We start from the raw sequence: 27,808 nt of genomic DNA on the forward strand, positions 1-27,808 counted from the left end.
CAACAACTTTGAATATATAAAACTAGATAGCTCCCATTAGAAAGCAACACAAAATCAGGTTAAATCATAGGCTATGGGAATACCTTTAAAAAGTATGTTACATTAGCCATGGAGGCATTATAATCTCCATGAAGTGTAATCTCGCTGCAAACTAGTGAGTGGCCCAAAGAAGCCCCACAATCTCAAAAAGTAAACAAAAGCCTCTTTGTTCTCATGTATGCATCGGTGCTGAAAAGGGAGACACTAGGCTTTGTGCATAACATGTACTCCCATCTCCTCATATCTGCCAATTTGAAAAATGGACATTGGAAGGGAAATAAAACCATGAATAAGCCAAATTGTAGATGGTGTTTCAGCAACTGAAAAGGGCACCTTTTCAAAATGTTTGATATTAAGCATGGCTTCTTTTTAGCCATTATTTTCTTCCTGCTTGTCAAATTATAAGGCATAAACAAATCAGTTGCATTTAAATATTTCCATGGCACTCTATTTGATTTCAGAACCTGCAAAGTCCCGCTCAATTGCAAAATCAATCTTAACTTACTCTGGACATTTTGAAGCATAGACATGTCATTTTAAATGATATTGAATGCAGATGAAACAATATTATTCAATAAATAAATACAAGTTGACAATGTGGTCCTCCCATTATTGACAATAGCTAAAGCTTTTTTTTAAATGTTCCTAATCAAGTTGTCTTAAACATCCAGCTGCTTATAACTGGCATATATAAAATGTTTAGACCAATGAGATCTAGGACCCAACAGAAAATCCTGAAAATCCATGTAATCGGAAAGGTGGGGTAAGTGACATTTAACTGCTGGCAATGTTAAGTGTTCTAACCATTGCTGGCATAGTTTCCAATGCTATATGTAGTGACTACCCCAGAGTGTAGAGTTTGAGCATACCGGGTAGAGCATATTTGCCTGAAATCCTTTGGAAGAGTTAAAAATAAATTAGCATCACACCCATTTTTATAAACAGGTCATAACCAACACCCATCTGGACCAGAAGGTGAAGACTTGTATGTTCCATTCTGCACCATTTCATTAAGCTCTTCTTCAGTAAAATTAGCAAAATGTTGCCAGTCATGAAATCATGAAATAGAGGGAATGCAGGGAATATTCAAATGTTCAACCTTGCCAAACCCAAGGCATGTAGTTAGTTGCACTGTTTCATTTAAAAAGATAATTTGCTGAGGGATTGGACACACTCTAAATAAAGCATCAGTTCCCAGGACCTGCCAATAGCATATTCCCCAAACAGACTTAAGTTCAATATTTTCTTTCCAGTACTTATAACCCTGATTGATAGTTGTGAAATAAATGCATCAGGATAAATTAACTTTGTTTTGTGAGTGTGTTTTTCTTGGTGTGGAAGACGTAAGCTGATAAAAATATAAAACCGCATCTGTAATAACATGACTGGATAAATTAGGAAACTTTTTCAAATATGTACTAGAACTACCCTTAGGTGGTGTCAAACAGTGTTCTCACTGTGTATCATTTGAAAACAGCAAATGAAGTACTAACCCTGTGCAAGAAATGATGGGCATGATGATGATTACAAAATATTTCACCATAATTTGCAGTATTCAAATGCAAATCCTCATTTTCAAATACTGTGCATCATTTCAATTCAGATAGCATATTAGTAACAGTCACAACATCCCATTCATCCAAAATGGAACATGGAGTTACAATATCATCCATAGCAACTTTAACTACATACGTTATTTGCAGTATTTCTGTGGGACCAAAAATTTCAAAGGGAACTTTATCCCTTACAATACCATCATGGACAGGAAATGCAGCACTGTTCAAAAAGGACAATTCTGTTCAGACCTTATGTGTAAAGGAATAGGAAGTAAGCACCTCATCTACCAATTCTGGAGTCATACGATTTGGGAGATATTGTTTCAATCCAAAGGATGAGAAGAATTAGTGAAAGAAAATTCCAACATTAGGACCAAGAAGGAATGAAGTATTTATTTGTCAGCCAAAGGAATAGTCCATGCAGACCATGCACGGAGGTATACATAGATCTGAAGAAAAATCATCAATGTTGACAAAATACCCAGAGGCAGTTTGAGTAAAAAAAAGGGGCCTCATTATGTGAAGGAGAACAGGTAGACACCATCAAAGGTGGTGGATAATACAAAACATCATTGCAAGGAGCAGCAGTAGAAAACAGCAAAGCCACATCAAATACACATCCTGTGTTTTCGTCATGAACCTATATGCTTGAAAGGTCAGCATCTGAAGACCACAGTCAGGGAATAGTAAGATTAGGACTACTTATTACTTATTGGGGGATTTCCTGCAAGGTATGGAGATGTGACAAGGAACTGCCCAGCAATCTTCACAGCTTACTATGAAGAAGTGGTCACATAGTGTAACTTAATCAAATCAATCAAAATGTGCTTTTTTTGTTTGCAACCAGCAACCTGTGGCAAAATCACAGTTCAATTACCTTGAATAGCAAGGACAGGCATTGTTGCAGGATAGGACAGGTCAAACTCTTTTTTATCTGCAATCTTCTCTCATACTAGATCCCCAGCTTTAGGGATCCAGCCTGAAACCACTGGTGTCACCTTTACTTCACCATCAGTGGCAGATTGTTTAGAATGTAAATTTGAGTGTTCATCTCAGACATCTTGTAATTCTTGTAAGACAGTGGAACGTTCATTGATGTTAAAGGGCACTGTGCCAGTTATCAAAATCTGGTACAAATATTGGATCCCAAAACAAACCTTCATATGTTGTACGACCACCTAGTGTTCGTCTAAGCAGATTATTAAACCTCTCTGTACACCATATAGGAGATGAACCCAAGTATGAGCTGAACCTAATACTCTAGCTGATAAGGGCTGCTTTACGTCACAGTTCATCTGTTCGAATTTCCCTCAATATGATAGGGGGTGGGATAATGCACAGCAACACCCAAGGTGGCTATAGTGTCCGGTATGCCTTAGAGGCAAAAGCCAGACCCTGGTCAGAATGGATTGTTGCCACTGCATATGCACTGATAAAGACTAGCAAATCTTTAATAACAGTTTGAGCATCAGCCGGTTGTTGTGGCCATAGCCATAGAAATAAAATAAAAGAATCAACTGCCACTTAGAAATATCTGTAGGCACCATCCATATGGACTGGTCTGCAATGATCTAAATTGACACATTGTAATGGCTTATTTGAAACTGCAGTGAGTGTGCAACAGTGGAACCTTTTTTTGAGAAATGTCACTGCAGAGTACAAATTTCTTGGTCTGTTGATATAGATCCTGCCATCGGTATTGTTTCTGTAACAGAGAAAGAGCAGTCACCACACCTGCATGGGCAGATGCCAAACCCTAATGATCTGCTTTTGTTACCTCTAACGTGTGGTCTCAGTTGGGTATCACTCAATCACCCAGCCCAGGAATGTGAGCAAAGGAAACATGTTGAGTACTAAGAAGATAGGAGCGCCTAACAGAATAGCCGAGGCAGTGACTGCAGCCATGATGTCATCATCTATTCTTATTTGTGATAGAGTAATCACAGCCACAAATGCAATCTGGACAGTCACTTTTACAGCTTGATCAGCCAATGAATTCCCTGCAACGTGTACACCAACACGCTGATGACTAAATAATTGATCACATGAACCCGTGGCAAGGCATCTTTCAGAGGCACAAGTTTTCCCCAAAGAATCATACGCCTAATAGTATTGTCTTTAGAACCTTAGAATCCATTTAAGCACCAATAAGTTAAATTATTGTTAAAGGTCTGGATGCAGTAAAAGTACTCACACACTATAGGTGTGGGGAATTATGAATCAATGCAATGCAAAGTCAGAGCCAAACCTTTCAGTTCAGCCAGCTGGGGGTACAGTCACCCAGAGTTTCTGTCTATGGGCCCGATTCACAGCACTAACTTAAGACAAAATCCTAAACTTACTACCATTTTGGTATTCACAGAAGGCACTTACTCATTTTGGTATTCACAGAAGGCACTTACTCATTTCGGTATTCACAGAAGTTAGGAGTCCTAACTTTAGGACTCCTAAATGCCTTCTGTGAATACCGAAAGTCTTAAAATTAGGATTTTTCTCAGTTTAGTAGTAGTATAGTTAGGACTCCTAACTTTAGGACTCCTAAATGCCTTCTGTGAATACCGTAAGTCTTAAAATTAGGATTTTTCTCAATTTAGTAGTCCTAAGTTTAGGACTCCTAACTTTAGGACTCCTAAATGCCTTCTGTGAATACCGAAAGCCTTAAAATTGGGATTTGTCTCAGTTTAGTAGTAGTATAGTTAGGACTCCTAACTTTAGGACTCCTAAATGCCTTCTGTGAATACCGAAAGTCTTAAAATTAGGATTTTTCTCAATTTAGTAGTCCTAAATTTAGACTTAGGACTACTAAATTGAGAAAAATCCTAATTTTAAGACTTTCGGTATTCACAGAAGGCATTTAGGAGTCCTAAAGTTAGGAGTCCTAACTATACTACTACTACAAGGCAAGATGGCGCCTGCGCGAGCTTTCGCGTCGGCTGTTTGAGCGGATCCTCCTCTGTCCCACAGCTCTACAATATGCTGCTGTGTGCTACCTGACGCTTCGAGAATGGACCGTCTTTCTGAATGCGTTTTCTTCTGAGAAAAGCAGCCGCTTTGCCTCACCTTCGAATCCTTACACACTGACACGTTAATAGTTTGAAAACGCCGATATTGACTTCAGCGCTGATGCTGGAGGTTGTAGCCGCGCTGTGGAGGCTGCGAAGAGCGTGGTGGGCGGTGACCTTCACAGGTGTTCCGACTCGGCTTCGCGGCGAATATTCTGCCAGTACAGAGTTTGACCGGCCGAAGAAAGCTGCAATGGCCCCAAAGCATGTACGGAAGGTCCGCGGTCAGGAAGCAAAGACCTCTCTCCTCGCAACTAAAGAAGGTGAGAGGGATACTGTTGCACACCCGTCTGCTGGGAAAGTTAAAAAAACTATAATGACTTTGTTCTCGACTGCAGAGCAAAAACGCCAAGCGGTGTCGACTAATGAGTCTCAATCAGATAACACTCTCTCTACACCACGATCTGATGTCTTGGCAGCAGATGATGTATTAAAGGATGCAGCAGACGATAATGTATTAAAAACGGTGGCTCATAACGAATTAAAAGAAAAAGAACCCAGCTGTTCAATACCTTCTGAGGCAGTAACGGTGAATGAAAGCCAGATCCCTGAAAAGCCTGCTATGGTTATGCCGTCAGAGTTCGAATCCGGGGATTTTTATTCAGTCTCGGAGAACTCTGCCTCTTCGTGTGAAGAACTGGCTGCGCAATATTCGAAACAAATGCTTATTGAGGGTGAAGCTGATTCATTTGAAGACGAGGTGAACGCTAGCGGCGAGCTTGGGGAGGAGGACACCCCGGCCACTGTAAGAGGCCGAGATGTATCTCTGGCTGAGGGCGCTGCCGGATCTCAAGATGGTCAAGGGGGGGATATCACTCTTACTACAATATATCAAACTATCTTGAGTCATATGGACAAAACTGCATTAGAAAGTCAGAAAATTCAAAACTCCTGTCGGAAGCTACAGGGGTCGATCAGAAGGTTGGTCAAAGCACAGTCAGATTTTGGAGAACGATTTACGGAAGTTGAAACGCGAATTTCCAACATTGAGGATGAACTGACTAAACAAAAAACGGCTACTGAGATTTTGAGCAGTAATAGAGAAGATGTACTTTGGCGAATGGCTGACATGGAAAATCGTTCTCGGCGCAACCACTTAAGAATAATGCAGATTCCTGAAGGCAACGAAGGACAAGATCCACGAAAATTTGTAGTGGATCTTTTTCAGAAAGCGTTTCCAAGCCTGAGTAAATGGGATTGGGATCGAGAAATTGAAAGGGCTCATAGATTCCCTTTTAATATTCAGTCTTGTTCTGGGCAGAATATAACTAGATCAAGACCCAGACCGATTCTTGTAGCTTTCAACAGTTTTCGTGCTAGAGAAGATGTTTATCTGCAAACTCGTTCAAATAGCCAATCCATGGCGGAAGGATTCACTGTTTTTACGGTACCTGATTACTCTAAACACACAATGGATATTCGTTGGCAATTGCGACAACTGGTGGATTTATTCCAAAAAAAGGGCACGCATGCGTATATCAGGAATCCTGCAAAACTCAAAGTGATTTATAAAGAAAAAGCGAGATTTTTCACTAACGTTGCCCTTGCTAAAGAGTACTTACACTTTTTGAAGGATTCTTAAATGGATTTTTTTTTTCTTTATCGTTCATACAAAATATCTTTATATTAATCTGTGGACAAGATAGTTTATTCATATTATATGGTTATTCATGTCCTTTGTTCATCCTCCGATCAGGATTGAGGTTCAAAGATTATTGATTAAGATAAATTCAGGTGACACATAGCAGGGAGGGATTTCCTCCATATTTCTTATTTTTTTTCTTCTTTTTTGTGATAGAGTTGATAGAGCTATGGGAGTCAACAGAGGGGGTTGACGCTCATCTCCATCCATAGGACTGTGTCCTAAAGCCTTGATTAAGGGAGGGGGGAAGGGGTCTTCGGGGTTGGGGAAGGGTAAGAGGGGTCGGGGAAGGTGGTGGGTATGGGGTTGGGATGGGAATAAAGGAAAAAACTCCATGGTGGTTCCAAATGACAGTCATGAAACGGATATTTTCGTATGGTGTACGTATGTCAAGAATTTAACTTTGTACAATTATCAGTTTGGTAGGGCAAACATTGTTTTGAGGATATTGATTTTGAGATTAATTTTCAATGTCTCGAAGTATAAAAATTTGTTCTTTTAATGTATCCGGGCTTAATTCTAGCATTAAAAGACGGAGAATAGGTGCAGAAATCCGCTTTATCCAACCAGATATTCTCTGTCTGCAAGAAACACATCTGTCTTGGGATAATAGGTTACTTGTAGCAGATTTGGGCTATACGTTGAATGTAGCTTCCCAACAAATTAACAACATTAGAGGGGTTATGATCCTTTCTAGACCCGGATACTGTATAGCGGGCCGTAAATTAGCTGATAAATGGGGCAGATGGGTTATATCAGAGTTTACAGTACGAGGTAGGGTTTTTACAATCTGCTCAATATATGGATCTAACCTGGATGAGGCTGAAGTCTTGGAATCATTAAATATAGAGCTTGCTAATTGGAGAGTTCCGTTAATTTTATGCGGAGACTTGAATATTAACTTGAGTACTACGGAACTAATGAGAGGTTTAGAATATTATCAGGGACGGAAACCACGAGTTTTTAAAGCCTTATACAATCTAGTTAATGATCATGGCTTGGTGGATATTTGGAGTAAAAATTACCCTACCCTTCCAGGATATACCTATTATTCTGCACCACACAAGAAACTTGTCCGGCTAGATTACTTTTTTACATCTTTAACTATTCATACTCAGACTAGGATACAGACTTTTCCCAGAGTCACATCGGATCACTCCCCCATTATGATTGATTGTTCAATTTTGACTGAGATAAACACTTTAAGAAGCTTCTCATTCGATAGGAAGCTCTGTCTTAATGAACAATATAGAATTTACATGACGGAATGGATGACAGAATTCTTTAGTATCAATTTAGGTTCGGTTAATATTGCAACAGTGTGGGACACATTTAAGGCCTGCTTTAGAGGAGAAGCGATAAAATTTGGATTATACCATCAAAATAAATTACGGTCTCAAATGAGGGTGCTCTATGAGCAACTAAAGGTAGCGGAAGTAGGACTCGCCAAAGTATTAACAAAAAAAGATAATTCAATCCAGATATCGCTTATGGAAGCAAAAATTGCACAATGTAAGGCGACTATAACAGGAGTGTGGGCTGAAGAGACTGCTCGTAAATATCTGGTAAATAGAAGACATATTTACGAATATGGCGAATCCATGGGCCGGTCTCTAGCATTAAGACTAAGAATGAAGGCGACTTCTCGATTGATTCCGAAATTACAGGACCAATCTGGGGTGGTTCGGGAAGCCCCGTCAGAAATTCTAGAAGTATTCCATCAATTTTACTCAGAGCTTTACACTCGGCAATCAAACTTTTCCACAGTTCAGATTCCGGATGTGGCCATACTAAATCAATTAACTGATGTTGAGGCAGACGTTTTAGACAGTCCCTTTACTATGGAGGAATTAGAGGAGGCTGTTAGGCAAATACCAAATGGAAAAGCAGCTGGCCCTGATTTTATTCCCGGGGAAGTTTATAAATGTTTCTTTGAGTCATTGAAGAATGTGTTGTTAGCAATGTTCAGGATGGCACAAACTGGAACAGCTCCAGCTACATGGAACGACGCTTCTATAGTTGTTTTCAGTAAAAAAGGGAAACCTCCGGAACTACCTGGATCCTACCGGCCAATATCTTTGCTTAATTGCGACAGTAAGCTATACTCCAAAATGATAGCGAACCGTTTATCTAAAGTTATATCCTCATTAGTAACCACAAATCAGCATGGTTTTATACCAAAAAGAGGTACGGTCTCTCATATTAATAAAGTTATCACTTTATTTGATTTTGCAGATGCGGAAAAAAGGGACTTAGCTTTGATATTGCTTGACGCAGAAAAAGCTTTTGATCGTGTAGAGTGGGTTTATCTATGGGAAGTGATGAGAAGGATGGGTTTTGGGAAAGCTTTCTTAACGGCGATCCAGGTATTATATAATGCTCCAAATGCCAGAATTGCGGCTATGGGTCTAAAATCTGAAAAGATTAATATCACTAGAGGAACACGACAAGGGTGTCCCTGTTCTCCCTTACTTTTTGCATTATATATTCACCCTTTTTTTATCAGTTTACAGAATTCTCCTCGTATCAAACCTTTTTTTGTTACAGGTATATCATATACAGTATTTGCATACGCAGATGATATAGCTATAGTGACTACTGATCCTAGGGAGGCAATAGGGGAGATCGAATTACTAGCTAAAATCTTTGGAGTTATGTCTGGGTATAAGCTAAATTCTGCAAAAACCCAAGTTCTCTGCACAAAGAACATACAATTTAATGATTCTCGGGTTATAAACGAGGTCACTTACTTAGGCATTAAAATTAAAACCCAAATGCAAGAGATTGTTGATAGTAATTGGAAGAAGACTATAGCTCAAATTAAGCACTCACTAGATAGATGGAGCAGACTTCAATTATCAATAATAGGAAGGGGGAATATAATTAAGATGAATATTTTAGCCAAGATCTTATATTTATTTCGAAGTATACCTTTGGAATTTTCATTTAAGCATATACAGCAATTACAAAATATCTGTGGGAAATTTGTGTGGGCTACAGTTATGTATGTATATATTATTGGAACTGTCATGGAAATAAAAAATAAAAAAAAAAAGTATCCCATTTTGTCTGCTTAGGTAAAAAATCTACCTGAAATGTTTGTTGATTTCCCAAGGTAATGCCACTCATGTTCAAAACACTGCTGTTTGCATTCAAATTTGAAGGTTTGTAACCAAAGGTTAAACAAATGGTCCCCTTGGGCAAAATATTTACATGAAATGCACCTAGCATTCAAAAATTAACCGAACCAAACATCTTGTGTCAAAACTTCTCCCTAAAATTACGTGATGTGGAGTAATGGCATAATCTCTGTAATTTTGCACAGATTTTGTTATGCAAAATTGTGTCATTTACACCAGCCTAATAAAATGTTTGCCCAGGCCTAGATTACATAGATATCATTGATCATTGCAACAATCAGGAATTCGGTCACACATGTTTGTATGGAATTGTTGTTAATTCAGTACTTTATGGAGATTTAATTTCTTAGATAATGCTATTCCCACTACTGAGGAAACAGAGAGGTGTGAGTGTACACCTTGATGGACACAACAGAGTCTTGGTGCATGAACTATTTTGGGGACAGAACATCCTCTGCATGTATCTGAAGAGCTTACCTCCTTTCTTTGTGCCCTTTTTCTCTTGCCTCTATTGTTTTTCCCTCAGTGAAACATTGAGGACAATGTGTACCCATCGGAGGGCTTGCTGAAGACCAATAATGAGATCCCAGAGACAGGTTCTGTGGTTGAAAGGACATGCAAAGTGCACCACCCCTCCTCTCTTGGAGAATGGCTACGGCTCTCTTGGACTGGACTTTGAAACCCTTTACAATACTGGTAGCGTGGTGTTAGTGATGGGAAAATGGCTTTTTATCTCTTTTTTTCTAGAAGGAACACCTATGGATGTCCATCATGTACAATGAAACACACAAGATGATGGACAGAATGTTTCACATTGGCAAAACATTCACCCCCAGTCACAGATCTGGGTTTAATCCATCGTTATTTTGCTCACCTCAACACCCCAGTTCAGACATGGCCATATGAAAATCAGTCTTGACCCTGTGCCTCATGGGAACAGTCCAGCCCGAACTGACAAGCCATGCCTTCCCTGGACCAGAATCAAGCATCCTAGGACCGGTTTCAGGGTTTCACCCCTCTTCAGCCAGGATAGCTTGACTCCAGTGGCGTAGTGAGCACGGGACCCACGTCTGGGCATACCCTTCCCACATAGGGCAAACAGCAAAACACACAAGATGATGGACGGAATGTTGCACATTGGCAAAACATTCACCCCCAGTCACAGATCTGGGTTTAATCCATCGTTATTTTGCTCACCACACCACCCCAGTTTAGACATGGCCATATGCAAATCAGTCTTGACCCTGTGCCTCATGGGAACAGTCCAGCCCAAACTGCCAAGACATGTCTTCCCTGGACCGGAATCAAGCATCCTAGGACTGGTTTCGGGGTTTCACCCCTCTTCAGCCAGGATAGCTTGACTCCAGTGGCGTAGTGAGCACGGGACCCACGTCTGGGCATACCCTTCCCACATACGGCGAACAGCAAAACACACAAGATGATGGACGGAATGTTGCACATTGGCAAAACATTCACCCCCAGTCACAGATCTGGGTTTAATCCATCGTTATTTTGCTCACCACACCACCCCAGTTCAGACATGGCCATATGCAAATCAGTCTTGACCCTGTGCCTCATGGGAACAGTCCAGCCCGAACTGCCAAACCATATCTTCCCTGGACCGGAATCAAGCATCCTAAGACCGGTTTCGGGGTTTCACCCCTCTCCAGCCAGGATAGCTTGACTCCAGTGGCGTAGTGAGCATGGGACCCACATCTGGGCATACCCTTCTCACATAGGGCGAACAGCAAAACACACAAGATGATGGACGGAATGTTGCACATTGGTCAAATATTCACCCCCAGTCACAGATCTGGGTTGAATCCATCGTTATTTTGCTCACCACGCCACCCCAGTTCAGACATGGCCATGTGCAAATCAGTCTTGACCCTGTGCCTCATGGGAACAGTCCAGCCTGAACTTCCAAGCCATGTCTTCCCTGGACCGGAATCAAGCAACCTATGACCGGTTTCGGGGTTTCACCCCTCATCAGCCAGGATAGCTTGACTCCAGTGGTGTAGTGAGCACGGGACCCACGTCTGGGCATACCCTTCCCACATAGGGCGAACAGCATAACACACAAGATGATGGACGGAATGTTGCACATTGGCAAAACATTCACCCCCAGTCACAGATCTGGGTTTAAACCATTGTTATTTTGCTCTCCACGCCACCCCAGTTTAGACATGGCCATATTCAAATCAGTCTTGACCCAGTGCCTCATGGTAAAAGTCCAGCCCGAACTGCCAAGCCATGTCTTCCCTGGACCGGAATCAAGCATCCTAGGACCGGTTTCAGGGTTTCACCCCTCTTCAGCCAGGATAGTTTGACTCCAGTGGTGTATTGAGCACGGGACCCATGTCTGGGCATACCCTTCCCACATAGGGTGAACAGCAAAACACACAAGATGATGGACGGAATGTTGCACATTGGCAAAACGTTCACCCCTAGTCACAGATCTGGGTTTAATCCATTGTGTACAATGTCTATTCAGTCTTCCAGAACTAGTATCCTTAATGTCCATCAAGTCTAGCACAAGCATTGAGGGTAACAACTACCTATGTTTATGTAGGGGTGTGAATGACTCAGACTAAGTGCATATTTCTCAAGGTCTTGCATTGCCCTTGCATCATGCAAGGGAGCGCAAGGCAATACAACCGCTTCAATGAGATTTACTATGAAACGCAGAGCTACCCTGCGCGGCATAGCAAATCTCGAGGAACACAAGGCAGCACACATCGCTGCCTTGCGTTACTCTGCTCTGGGAAGGAGTTCCCATGCATCCACCAATGTTTTTGGGTACATTCCCAAATTTACCTTCACAAGTAAACCTGAGGATGTGTCAAAATTCAACACCTTCCCAGGTTAAGTATTACAAGGCTGAATATTTTTATTTCTACATATGCTGCATTTGTCTTCTCACGTAGAAAAGAGAGAAAAAGTCAGAGGACTGTTTTTGTGCAGTAAAGTTTCCCTTCCTGCACAAAAACAATCCTGCCTGTAACGTAGGCACCAGGAGGAGAGAGCAGGAATGTGCCATATCTTAGTAGATATGCATAATAACTACCCTCTCCAAGTCATGCAGCACTGCAAGGTGTCTTGCTGGGCTGCGTTGCATTGTGTGACTTGTTCATAAATCTGGGCCCTCAGAGTTTGTGTGTCTTCAAAATGGTTCCTGATTTTGAGTAAAGCGGATTGTTTTCATAACCCGCTTCTTCCTTCCAGGATCTGCATCACTGCGGAACAGTGCCCCATTTGTGGGCCAGAAACACATTCTACTGAAAATGGATTCTGCATCAATCATGCAGTGGCCATGTCTCTCTGCAATTGGAGGGTATCCAAGACTCAAAGGTTTCCAATGTTTCTGTTAGTCAAAACTAATAATATGTACTCGGTCCCTTCAGCAGCATGTTTTCCACCTTATACCGCCATAATAGGAGAACCACCAGTGTCACATGGAAAGCCATATGGTGTAGGGCTAGAACTGGGGTAGTCACTGTTTTCCCTAGAAGACTGGAACAAATTCAGGGGCAAAGACTTGAGAGGAAGAACTGCTGTGACCACCTTGAGTGTGGGCTTGTTGTCGAACTATACTAACTCTATAACATGAGGTTTCACCAGCCAGATCTTATAGAATCTAGCACAATCTAATGCATGGCCTGGGGTTCACTGAAGAACTATTGCCCTCTACTGTTGTTGAGGCTGAACTTCTTTATCTTTAACAATGTTCATACTGCAAGGAAGCTTGGGGAAGCTTTCCTGTTTTCTCAAGAGAGCTAGAGGATTATCTTTACTTCAAGTAGGTGAAGTAGCTGGATGAGATTGAAGCAAGTCCAGAAACACTGACTTCATTATTTCAGACAAAGTAGTTCCAGAGGAGTACTCATGTAGAGGGTGTGTGAAATTAGAGATAACTATACTAACTGTTGGGGGCCATAGTAATTGAAATTAATTGAAATAATTGTGCAATTTCGCAAAATGCAAATCTGTCATTTAGCACTATATTTTAGCATGAAATGCTTACTTGCAATAATTTTTGACACAAGAAAGCATTTTGGACTATAAAAATAGTGTGAGAAACACAATTGCTGTAAACAACAGTCACTCACAACATGCCTGTTATCCTTGTTCCTGCGCTATAATTTTGCCATGCATGGCAACGTAATTACAATTCATGGCATAATGGTGTAACTTGGGGAATTTCACATATCAAGCGTATCATGAAATACCCAACATTATCTGATTTACACTGGTTTCATTCAAATTGAACCAAAGACTCAGTTGAATCCACTGTCTTTGCTACAGAAAGCACACTGCCTCCAGGGTTGCCAGAGATATTGTGAGATTACACTACCTCTACCCCAAACATTTGGGCACCTCTGGCATCCAACTTTCTCAACAGTGACAGGTGGCTCTCCCAATATGTGCCCTTCATTTTCTGTGCCATATTCAGTGGTTATTCTGGTGTACAAGCACCGGACCAACTTCTGACTCACAAAGTAACCTGCTGCTATTCGAGCTTCAGTAGACTGTGCTGATTTACATGGCAATGGGTACTGGACTTTGTCCCTGCTCTCTTAGAAGACAACATTTTGCTTCATTGGCCAAGGTGGCACTGCCTTGTTTTGAGAGGTTCATCAGGTGTAGAAAGATGTTGTAGCAAGCGTATTGAAACCCATTAACATCCTAAGAAACAAAATCACTACTTCACAATATATAAATATTTCCGTCCCGCATAAGAGATTCATCGGACTTTCTAAAGCATATATATGATGTGAGATGGGACCAAAAAATGATATTATTGAGTCGCGATATTGCCACATTATATACCAGTATACGAAATGTTGATGGACTAAGGGCAACAGAACATTTTTTAAGAACAAGACCAATGAGATTGGTTAACTATAATAAGATGCTGATTGAAAAGATGGAGTGGTGCCTTACTAAAAACATTTTTATGTTTGGGAATGAAATGATTCAGCAAGAGCAAGTAACGGCCATGGGCACCTGCTTCACCACAAGTTATGCTAATTTACATCTTGGCTGGTGGGAGGAGCAGTGCCAGTGCTGATACTAGTGCGTATATAAAATATTTAAAGTGCTTAGTATTAAAGTGCTAGTGTCCATTCTCCTTCTCCTAAGCTTCTCATAAAAAATGGCTCTCCTGAATATGCAGACTCTACAGCAGTTGTTAATACAGGCATGTAAATAGATCTTCATCAATATTCAATCCAATAGCCTCTTTGCTATCAAACTCAATGATAAAATAAGTTTCCAGTTTTCCCAGTTCTTTATCTCTGTTACCGCCGCTCCTTTTTCTTGGAATCTCTGCTATGCAGCTATAGCACATCAAGTTCGGGTCACTCTGTTGTTTTTTTTCAAAGTGCCAGGCTACAGGATAACTTCTGTCTTTGGTAACTATTCCCCTTCTATGCAGCAAAATTCTTTTATGGGCTGATAATGTTGTGGTCCCTATATATATTTTCTCACAAGGGCATTTCAAAATGTATACAACAAAGCTCAACTTGCAGTTTAGGCAACCTCTTATCTTCATAGTTTTATTAAAAACAGTTTTCAATTCAGTGAGGTTCTCTCCATATTGGCATGCTTTACATTTTAAACATTTTATAAAGCCCTCTCTCAGGTGTAACCAAGTTTGATTGCCCACATTTTCTTGATAGTTTGCACAAAATATTTTGCCTTTTTACATTTTTACTGGGTGAATTCATTCTTTATTCTCTTTTTGATAACTCTTGGAATGTATTGTGAAGTTCATATTTAGAACTTCGGAAGGAGGTTATAAGTTTGATAATACTCTTTAATTACGGTATATATTTGGAGTTTGTGAGTCATCCCTGGGATCTTTGTAATTTAGTATTTGTCTGAGAAAGAGAAGGAGAATGTAATGGCTTAATGATTTGACCAAATAACTGGCCCCTGTGTTTTTTCAATTGAAGTCCTCCCTGAGCTATAACAGTATAAGATGGAACCCTTCAGTAAAGTTGACATTGAATAGAATTTAGTTAAATAATTATTAATGAGAAAGGCCTTCAGTTGATAGATGGAAGAGTCTTTTGGGTTAGTTCAGTGAGTATAAGACAATGTATCATGGTTGATATTATCCTCTACAGTAAAATTGCATTCCCCTATTGTCTATCACTACATCATCAAGGTGAGCATATATTTACCATTTGTAGGTGAAAATCTATTTACATTTACTTACATTGCAATGTGGTGGCTAGGTTGACGTAGTCTATGCAATTTATTGTCATACTATACATTGTATCATGCAATAAGTGGTGGTATACAGCCACGGTGAGGGCCAGGATCCACTAAAAGTAAGTGATGTTTTTTTTCAATTTCTAGCTCCTTAAATTGTCCAATGGAAACAGAACTCTCCCAAGGGGATCATAGATAATGTGAATTTTGGTGAGGCTCATTATTTTCTTGAAATTTTACTCACAGCATTGGGACATAGGGTAATTTCAGTTTTCAAACATCTTAGAGGGATGGAAGCTCTGTAAACGACTAACTATAAGTCTTCACCCATTCTCCATTCTCAGTCACATAGAATTATTAAGTACCATGGAGGAAAGGGACGTTCATAATTGGTTTTGGAGCTCTGTTAAGCCATGTTTCAGTCATCAGTAATCAGTCTAAGCTATTTGCTTGGATCATGCAAGGGTACTCAATACAAAGTTTTGGTCAACATCTACAAAGAGATCTTTAGGTATATTTTACAGGGATTTTAGTTTGGGGTAACGAGATTGGAATGTCATGGAGATTTTTTATGGTTAGGTCCGTGCATTGGAATATTTGAATTATGCTTGCTGATGCCCACCATTTTTGGTCTGCTTGTGTAGCTTGAAAGAAATGTTCTTCTGTCAGCCTCTCAATGTAGTTTTATAGTGATTATGACTACTCTTGTGGTTCATGGTTCTATGTGGTTCCTAGGAGTAGACAGGAAGTGTAGGTTTGTGGAACATGTACAGAATCCAATGCATTTCTTGTGGCTGAGGTTTAATGTGAAAATTGTAAGGCCTGATTTAGAGTTTGATGAACACGGTACTCCACCACATGTGTGTCTCCCAAACTTATAGTCTTGCTACTCCATTTATAAATGAGTACACTGTCATAATTCCAAGGGAGGTGGCATCACTGGCCAAAACACTAGATTGGAGGCCTGCTGGAATCTGGGGCATGAGTCTAATTATATTAGACCACTCGACCTATGTAGGGCAAATGGGTTGATGCATTTATTTCTGGTTGAGACCTCCTGAAAAACTTGACTGTCCTGAAGATAAAATACAAATAATGACCCCCAGTACGTGTAAGAAAACTCCCACGGTGGCCGGATCATTGATATTTTGTTTTTCAAAAACATATGTCCGCTTGGAAAGTTTGTTTTAAAAACAAAATATTTTGTGGAGCGGCCACATGAAACATGGTGGCCCCTCAGCAAACTTTCAGTACCTTCAGAGAAGCCACTTTGGTGGCTCTTCTAAAGGCATACAGATCCCCGCAATGTTTGTGGGGATCTTTAAATGTGGTGGCCTGTACTGTGGCAAGGGGGCACAGATAACCTACCCTAATGAACGGCAGAATACCAACAAAGCTGTAAATCAAGCCCTTATTTTGAAGTTAAATATTATCTAAATAATCAAAGATATTTGATATAATCAATATTTTGAACAAAAATAACCCTTGAGAGCCACATGCCACTGCTGTGGTATTTCCAAAGGCTTAAAGGTAGGGCATGTTATAGTGTCATGTGATTCGCTCTCTGTGAGTAGAGGTGGGTAGGAGCCTGAAATCTATCAATGTTTTTGAATGCTGTTGTGAATAATCATTGACAATTAAAGTTATCACTGCATTCATTGTTGCAATATTATTTATCTGGGTCATACATTAACAGTTCTATCCTTCATAGATTTTCTGTGCTTGCTTTTATTAAGCCTTCTCTCCTTATCTAATCTTCTGCAACATTGTCCTCTATGCTAATTGATGACTTCCATTGTGCTACTGCCTCTTTAGTTACTTAGGGCGTGATTTAGAGGTTGACTAAATTACTCCGTGAAATGTGTGACACGTTAGCACAAGGGCAATAGCACATAATGCAATTTTAATAATAAAGCCGACAGAATACCTGTCACAACAGTTGTGACAGACTAACCTGTCCGCCAAACTCTAAATCAAGCCCTTGTCTTCGGCAGCAGAGTTCCTGCCATCTTGCAAATGTGACATTTAAGTTTACTGAAAAACTGCAACGCCTGGTCTAATAAACTTGAAGAAGGACCTGGTAGTTTAAATTACAAGTATTCTGTGTCACTTCTAAAATTGATCTTTTTAGTCATTGCTGCTCATTTGATGCTTTGTAGTTTTCTATTGAAGTATTACATTTAATTGTGATTTTTTAAAATTTTAATCTCTCTCATTTTTTATCAAAGACTACTACCTCCTTATTGCACTTATTTGTTCCTTTACACACAGGGGTCAATTAAGGAAGAGTCAGATCAGAGTAATTTTTCTGTATATGTTGATTGTGCCAATTAATCATAGCTTATCATATGGATGCTAATATATCTTGCCAAATTTCTCTCAAATATAGATATTTCTAATAATAGTAATTGTGCCCACTCCCCTAAAACATGGTAATATTGGCTTATATCCGATTGGCATATTTAATTTAACTATAAATCACTAGTAATGTGTGCTACATGTGATCAAGGACTGTAAATTGAATGCTACAAGAGGGCCTGCCTCACTGATTGTGTCACCTCCTTAAGTAGCCTTTAAAACATGTCTTACACCTGCTATTCCAGGGCCTGAGCATGCAATTTTAAACTGCCATGTCGACTAAGCACTAAAATCCCATTGCCAGGTCTTAAACTGCCCTTTTCTTACATACAAGTCACCCCTAAGTTAGGTCCTAGGTAGCCCATAGGCAGGGTGCTGTGTAATCAAAAGATTGGACATGTACTTTTAAGTCTTACATGCCCTGGCAGGGAAGAACTCCCAAATTCATTTTTCACTACTGTGAGGCCTATCTCTCCCATTGGATAACTTCAAAGTTGTCTTTTTACAATTTAGGGGTGTCATTCCAAAATATAAAGAGATGGCCAGTTAATTCTTGGTGTCTTTGGAATAGGAATTCAGAATCCAAATTTATGGTGAAGTCTGATTTAAGTTACAATTTTGAAAATGCCACTTTTAGAAAGTTCAAAAACCAAAACAGTTGGTTGTATTTCTTTTTGCTATCACTCCCTGTTCTTAAATATTGAGCGAGGTTATGTCAGGATGATAAAATGTTATAATTGATTTACAGGTCATGTTTATTAAATGGAGTGATCTTGTGTAAAAAAAACAGGAAGAAACACAACCACCAACTGTTTTGGTTTTTGTTTGTATATAGAGGTCCATGGTGGTTGCAGATAGGGACCCAACCCCCTATTGTTGCTTTTCTCTTTTAGAAAGTTGCAATTTTTTCTGCCCTTAGCCCTTTTGGGACTGTAGCCTGTCTTGGGTCACATGACTCGGTGTAGTTGGCAGTTGAGTTTTTTTATTTTCCCTAGGAAGTCACGCACAATGGGAGCTCAGGTGTGACTGGATGGACCATCACTGGCAGGATGGGAGGGAGGACCTATGCCCAGCCTCAATTACACCTGAATAGGCTGTTTCCAGTCTCCACACAAAGGGCCTAGTAGCCCTGCCTTGTCACTTCAGCCAGCTTGGATCCAGGACAGAGGAGGCAGGGAATTCAATGCACTTCAAAGCCACTGTCTAGAAGCTTCTCCCACCTTCCAGAACCAGGGCACCAAGGTATAAAAGAGGGACCACATACACCACCTCTTAAGTATACTTCTGGACCTGTGGAGACTCTGCCAGGAAGAAGGACTGCTGTGCTTCTGCAAGGACTGCCACTGTGCTGGACCGCTACTCTGAAGGAGCTGCTGCTGTGTTGTGCTGACCGTCTGTCAGCTGCCCTCTTGCCTGGCAAAGATAAACTTGACTTGCAACCTCCATCTTGAACATAGGACCCCAAGATGACTCAACGGGCTAATCTGTTGGCCTCCAGATCTGAGACTTGTGGACAAAAAAGGCTCCCTAACAGTCAATGGACCAGTCTTCAGCTAGTTCCTGACCCCTAAGTGATGCCCCTCAAGTCCAGGACCCTTGGTGTGACTCAGTAGGTTCATAGTTCAAGCTTGTGAGCTCTTATTGACACTGAATAGGCCCAATCACACTATAACTGAGCCACTCACACTGAAAATCTGTGCAAGCTGCTACCAGGCTGTCTATTCACATAGCAAGTATCGACTGCTGTGGAGGGGCGCCAATGAGAAGCTCCAGTTCACCCATAAACAATGCCTGCCACCTGCAATGGTCTTCTGCTCCCTGCGGTACATCTCCAACACAATGGGACTCTTGGCACAAAACTTGAGAAGGTAAAATTTCAACAGGAGTAATCTGTGACTGTGTCTGACCCGCGCTCCAGCGTGGTCACCTGAACATTTGACTTTCACCTGGTCCAGTGCGACATGATAGCTCCAGTTGGTGCTTTATGCTTTTTGGGGTGCTGTGCTGCAGTTTAGTTGTTTACAAGTCATAACTGCAGTTCCACTGATTGGATTTTTGTCATTTTGGACTTGTTCTATTTATTAAATTAATCTCTACTTTTCTAACCTGGTGTCTTATCTGTTTGTGTGGTGTTTATATTGTTTTACTGTTTGAAGTGTTGCACAAATACTTTAAACATTGAATTTAGGTTAAGCCTGACTGCTCTGTGCCAAGCTACCAAAGGGGATGAGCACAGGTTAATTTGGGGTTTGCTTGGATCCTACACTAACAAGGATTGTGGTTGCTGTTGGACTATGGCTCACATCCCAGTCAACCAACAACCCAATTTCTAGCTAATGTTATCTCGGGATAGGAAGCAGCTTTAAAGTTCATTCTTGGACTTTTTAAAATAATTATTACAAGCCCAACCCACTAGTAAAGTTGGATTTTTAATAAATGCTTTGGAAAAGGTACTCTTATAAGTTGACTTTCCCTGACTAAAGCCTTAAAAGCCCATTTGCATGAGCTTCCAATTGTCAGTCAGGTGCTAAATAACCCACTTAATGAGGTATGAACTTTCTATCAGAGCTGAGGCAAAGGAGCTTCCACCAAAATCAGTTGTGAGTGACCATAGCGGAAGAGTTGCTCGATTCCTGAGACACACTGCGAAGATGGGTGCAGGAGCTCTGCGCAAAGAAAGAAAGTTTCCACCATCTTTGTTTTAGGTTGACATGGACACTTTAGGATTGTTTGCAGTAGGACACACGTCAACTGTTACAAAAGTGGGTATTGTTATTTTGGGGTACTCTTTATCTTTTGGTTAGAGAGGGGCCAGGAGTCCCCCCCATCCACACTCTTGTGCCAGGCATAGATGTGGCACCCCTTGGCACACTCTTCAGAGTACTGTGGGGGCATTTGGAATATGGTAAAAGAACTGCACCTGCTGTTGAGATCTGTCAGGAGAACTAAAAGTCTGGACTTGCTTGCACTTGTACCCAGGAGAAAGAAGTGGCACCAGGGGTCAGTTGGATGGCCTCTTGTTGAGCTACAAAGAATACAACAAGTTACCCAATGACATTTTCATGAAGAGCCCAACTGACGATTCCAAACTGGACCTGTTCTCGACCCTGCTGGTGGCTTCTGCTGGAATGAGTCTCGACCCCCAATTGCTTTCCTGAGGTTGTGGGACCTTTGGCTGTGTCCAAGTGCACTTCTCCAAGCATCCCCAAAAATCTAGGCTTTAGAAACATTTTGGTTCCAAAGACCACAGGAGGACCTGCCTAGTCATACCAAGAGAGGTGAGTTACTGCTCGGCCAAAAATTCAGGTTGCTCCAACTCAGAGTTTTTCAGCAGCAGCAAATCCATTTCAGCAGGACATCGCAGAGGAGGTATATAATCTTGTGGAGCCATTTTTGGCTACTGTTTCCAGACTTGTCCCGCTTGGAAAATCTGAGCACCAAAAAAGTGACTGAGACCAAATGTAGAAATCATCACTGGGCAAATGCATCAAAAGTGTCTGCCTGGTGATGGGCCTTCCTTGGGTGTGAATTTTGGATTTCTCCTATTCTTAGCGTTCCTGCTAAAAGTCAACAGCTTTACTGGAGCCTCATCTGACAGCTGTTTGGCCATTTCCCTCTGCTGCCTGTTGCCTTGCCCCACTGGGGATTTTTGACTTTCATTTTAGAGGCTAAATCAGATGTTAAAACTTCAGACTGGGTCCAACCTGGTTTCTGTATCCAACCTGTGCTTTATCGTTACTGTCCTTAAATCGGGTATAGGTACCAGTCAAGCATAACCACTTGACCGCTGATGTCGCTCAATGCTTTAAAAAAAAAAAATGCACAAATTCATATTTCCGGTTCCCCTCATTGAATCTTTGTCATTTTGGTCATTAAATTATTCTCTACTTTATAAATGGGAGTGGGATTTTTACTGTGTTGCATTTTTCCCTTTTTAACTGTTTTCGTACTTCTAAATGATTTACACATTTGCTTAAGTTGAGTCTATCTTCTCAGTGCCATAACTGCCAAGAGTTGAGATCAGGTTAAAGTTACTGAAACCCTTACTGGACCAAACAATAATAGTGACATTAATGCTATCTGCCATACACCCCACTTAATAATCAAGTTTTTGACATAGGTGATTTGTTTGAGCAGTAACTGAAACCCTTGTGATTACGTTTACCTTTCTATTGAGGACATATGTGAAGTATTTGATGTCATGACTCCCAAAATTATATCTGTTCTGCCCCACCCACCTCACTCTCACCTCACACATTCCAATTGCATCATAAAAATCGTTTTATGAAATTTGAAAAATATAACAATATTTAAGTTCTTATTTTCACATTGTTGACTGAAACTGTCAACTACTCACTTTGAGGGCTTCTACATAACTGTAAACCAGTCATAAACCATAGACTGGAGGTCAGTGGCACTATTATCAATTTTAATCCTAATCTCCTTGTCCAGTGACATCAATTCAGCTTCCCTTTGAGAGCTCAGTTATTTGCTGTGATCTTGATCGCAGGTCAGTTTGAGACTTTACAGTAAACAAAAAGAAATCTAATTGGTGCAGAAAACTACAAATCAACACCTCCTCCTCAATGGATTGTGTGGCTGAGCACAGAAATGTTCAAAAGCACCCACCACCACAATAAAGATCATCTGTAAGCTTCCTGGCAACACACAGCTGTTATAGAGCAAATCAAGGGAACACCATACAAATCATCTGCTCATCTCTGACTCAAACGCCTTCCAAGGGATCTTTACTCTTTAATGGGATGATACTAATGACATAACATGGCAAACAGAGTCTGAAGGGGACTACCTGTCCCAGTCAACATTGCTGCAGGAGGGGGAGGAGCAGAGGAAGACCCTCCCTTAGTGCTATTTAGCATCAGCACTGCCCGGCTGTTTTGGGGGCCAATGAATCTAGCTGGGGACTACCTTTCCCAGTCAACATTACTGCAGAATGGGGAGGAGGAGAGCAAGACCCTCCTTTAGTGCTTTTTAGCATCAGCGCTGTTATATGAAATGTGCACAGGCTGTGCCAGGGCAAAACCTATGTCAAGGGCGGGTCCATCCTCGCCCATCATAGCCTGGAAGAGGCTGGGCCACCCCCTGACATCTGACTTTTTCCTGCTCGATTTACACATGAGTCATGTAAGAAGTGCTTTCGGTTGTACTTGTTATTTTATCTGTTGAGGCAATTCAATTTTGTGCGGTTATTGGCACTGGTACTGGTGTAGAAACTCATAATCATCATGAGCAATACAGTCATAGGGTAGGGGAGAGTGAACTCAACATATGTGGTAATAAGAACGGGAAAATCTTGCTCAGAATCTCTCGATGATTTGCGTCCATGTCTAACACTGTGATCGCAATATGAGACGCTAATAAGTCACTGCATCTTACCTCTAGAAGTCTAGTAATATTCCTCCAAGGAAATCACTGGTAACTGGATTCCGGAAGCGACTCATCGCATGCGAACTGGATAAATAGACCGACAATCACCGTGACGTGTAAAAACGCGCCACGATGATAAAAATTGAAACAAGGACAAACCCAATACTACTGTGGACACCATATTTGAGCTGGTACCAAAGATACCAAGTTAACCGTGGTAATGATAATAGCTCCTGTTCTGACTGTAACAACTTAGCCCAAGCATCATGTGAGGCACACCAATACCATAAAGTTAGTACTTAACAACTAATGTCCAGTGCAACAACCACATAAACGTGTGGCAGTGCACGGAATGGACCAAAACTGTGAAAAAGATCATCACTCAGACGTCTAAACTATCGACACCGCTGTAAAGTGAAGTGAAGCATAATGTGTATATAATAGGAAGAAACATAATAACACCAAGAAGGGTGCTGCTTAAATGCAACACACGTAAAGAAGAAAGTGTCCTCCACCACATCCTATTAAAAATTGGAAGTCGCGAAGTAAAAAAATAGATGAAGACAATTGCCGTGCGTAAAACATATGTGTACAATCTGTAATGGAGATGACATAAATGGTAGAAAATACGTAGGAACATCACAACACTTTAAAGAAAGCATGACATTTCCAATTTATCATTGAGACCCCCTGGCTTCAATGTTTGAAGAAATTTAGTCCACCCCACTTCCCTTTGTGAAAGAAGCCTGGCATTGTCATAACCTAATTTACGAAGTAGTTTTTCAAGGATGGTGAATCTCAATTGTGCATTTGTCTGTTTATGTTCTAGCCAATGTGACACGAAATGAGATTTAATACTCTGTGTACGTATTGTGCTCTTATGCTCAGATATGCGCACCTTTATTTTGCGTGCTGTTTTGCCCACATAAAGTAGTCCACATGGACATTTGATACTATAGATAACATGATTGGAATTACAGTCTCCATTGTGACTCAATGTTGAATGTGGGTGGTTGATGGTGTTCCCAATGATTACATTGTTGCAGTTCACGCAGTTGTAGCATTTGCGCATGCCAATGAATTCTTCTTGCTTAGATTCAAATTTTTGAGATAGCATATCTTTAATGTTTTTGCTGCGCGTGTTGGCAAACAATGGTTCTTGGGCAAATAAACCATTAAAGTCCGGTTCATGCTTAAGTAGTTCCTAACTAGATTTTATAATCCTTTTTATGGTGTGTGCTTTGGTTGAAAATTTGGAAACAAAGACGTGTCGGTTTTGAGTATTCTTAGGTCTGGATACTAGCAACTCTTCACGTTTAAATTGCTGTGTTTTGACCAATGCTTTCGCCAGTGTCGTTTGAGGATAACCTCGCTGTTCAAACTTGTTGCATTGTTCATCTAAGATGGGGTCCAACTCCTCCTCATTAGACACTATTCTCTTAATCCTCAACATTTGTGAGAATGGTAAATTTTGTAACAATGAGGGAGAGTGAAAGCTGGAAAACAGCAATAGGTTATGGCCACAAGGCCAGGTGCTGATGCATGCTGCTGCTACCACTCCATCCACATCTCCGGCCCCTGATGTGTCAGTGCCACACAGTGCGGCAGACAATCCACCTCCGGCCCCCGAGGTGCCACTACCACACAAAGTGGTGGAGACAGAACACCACCACCCACATGTGAGGCACCTGAGGCAGCGGGGGATGAAGATGCGGATGAATCTGCCATGGTGGTGAGAGGAAAGCGGTAGCATTCATCCCTGCCATATGGCCTGTTTCTGCTTGGTTCTGCCCTCTGTATCATCACCTTTCACTGTCCCTCAATGCACTATGCAACACTCACCTTGGACCTCGACATGGACTGCCAGTTTCTGTTTGCTCACCAATGACACAGCTATCAGACTGCGGACTGAACTCCTCCTCTTCTGATGTACCTGTCCTTCCCTGAAGGATTCTAACTGGCCCTCCACGGGCTATCAATGTAAAGTGGGGTTTGCATGGCCCTGTACTGCTCCAGCTACGACACTCCATTGAATGTGCATTAAACATTCATTTAAAAAAAAAAAAAAAACGGCCAATGACAAACAAGAGCATTCGGTATTTTCTGAATATGCAGTGGGATCCTTACTGAGGAAATTAATAGTGCGGAACACCAGCTAGCCCTAGATTGTTGTGAGGTAGTACCCTCAAGAGACCAAGCTGAGGTTTTAACCATTAACATATCAACTGAGGGTCCTTCCAATTTTTGTCTTTTTGTCTATTTATGTTTTTATAGGGCACAGGAAGGGCTACAAAAGTAGAAAGCTGGCATAACCATGCAGAATGCCCTATTGACTGTCTGCTGATTGCTCAATTGCACTGGGGAACAGGGCAAGGAAATGTTTTTTTTAAAACAAAATTGTTCTTAATCTGTTTAAAAAAAATATATATATATCTTACAAAGCAATACCTGTTTTTTGAAGGGTATCGTGTTTTATGGCCTTTGTTACTTTCTGACTGGAAGGCCACTTGATGGCTACCATCAGCGTTTTTTGGGGTAAGCGCTCCAGTTGTTTTTTCATAGGGCACAGGAAGGGCTACAAAAGTAGGAAGCAGGTGCGACAGCACAGAAACTATTGGTGAATGCCCTTCTTACTGTCTGCTAATTGCTCATTTGCACAGGGAAATGGCGGAAGGATTTGCTTTTTTCAATCAAAATTGTTCTTAATCTTTAATCTGGTTTTTAAAATTATGTATTCTTATACAACAATACCTGTTTTTTGAAGGGTATCCAGTGTTGTGGTCTTTGTTACCTTTCAGACTAAAAGGCCACCTGACAAGTGCTGCTTTAGGGGTGAGCGGTCTAGTTGCTTTTTCATAGGGCACAGGAAAGGCTAAAAAAGTAGGAAGCTGTCACAGCCATGCATCAGGCGGCTTGCCAAAGGCAAGCTCGTTGGTGCCTGTCCGTGACCAGACTGTGCCATGTGCCAGGAACTCTGGTCCCTGCACCCTCCAAGTCTATTTTAGATCTGAATTACTTTCTTTTGGAAACATAGATAAGCCTGGTCCGTGTGCCGTCCTCAACCTCCAGCTACTAGATGGTAGGTCTGCATGCCCCAATTGTGTTTTCGCTCTTAATCCCTGTTTGTAATCTCATGGTCTGAGTGAGGGCTCTTTTTTCCCTGTATACCCTGTCCCATACTCGGCGCTCTCGGGCTTTCTAATAATTCACTCTTATGCTTGCTTTTAAACACAATGTCTCTCATGAAACATAGCCAGGAATTGGCAGATCTTTTATACCTAGTGAGACCAGATATTTCGTTTCTTACAGAAACCTGGGCTGATGTGGCATCTGATTCTGATTTCTTTGTTGCTATTCCGGAGGGTTATGAGGTAATTAGAGTTGGCAGAGCTAATGGGAGAGGTGGATGGATAATAGTGGTCTATTGTAATCACCTCAAGGCCACTTTCAAGCCTCTACCACTTCTGAGTTGTGAGGCGCATTTATTTAAACATCGACAACACCTACACTTTGAATGGCCTTTTGATTTACCATCCCCCTGGCTCAAGAGAATCTTTTACTCAATCCCTATTAAAAACTATTGAATCATGTATAATGCTCACTTATCTCACAATTCTGGGAGACTTTAATTTTCATTTAGAGTAATCATACATATAGAGTAATCATAGGATAAGGGCACAAAACAGCTTACTGACACGTTGAGGAATTTTGATATGATACAATTGGTTAAGCTACTGACACATAAAGTAGGTCACATACTTGGTGGTATTTTTACCAATGACCTGAATTTCCTGGTTGAGAAGGTGAAACCTTTAGTTTGGAGTGATCAAAGGGTTATCATTTTCTAATTTTTGAATTCCATCAACAATACTGCCAGCCTGCAAAGCCCCAATAACACTAAAATATCACCAGTGAAATAATCTAGATTTTCTGAACTAAAAAAAGTATTGTTAAAATCTCAGCCTGTGTCCGAGAGCGATATTGATTGTGATGTCACAGAAACTAAATTTACTTGTTGGATCGACACAACAGTCACACAATTGGTCCCTCAAAAAAATCAAGATCAATTACAGCACTTTGCCATCTGCACCATAGTACTCTCAAGATCTCAGAACATATAGATAGAAATATAGACATCAGGAACAGCTGTGGAAAACTAACTATGGCTGACGAGAAAATTAAATATAAAACCATGATTAAAGATTTGGAAAAGAAAATAAAGGCAGCCAAAATTTTTGACGGAACAAAATCAATTTTGCATCAAAACTAATCAAAAGAGCTGTTAAGTACAGTTAAATCTTTATCCAAGTGCAGTAGTAAGAACTCTAGGACTCCAGATCAGTCATTATGTGACAAAATAGCAGATTTCTTTCTTTCCAAAGTTAACAACATATTTAAGGAGTT

Source organism: Triturus cristatus, chromosome 5_1 (genome assembly GCF_964204655.1).
Source record: "Triturus cristatus chromosome 5_1, aTriCri1.1, whole genome shotgun sequence".
Taxonomy (NCBI): Eukaryota; Metazoa; Chordata; class Amphibia; order Caudata; family Salamandridae; genus Triturus; species Triturus cristatus.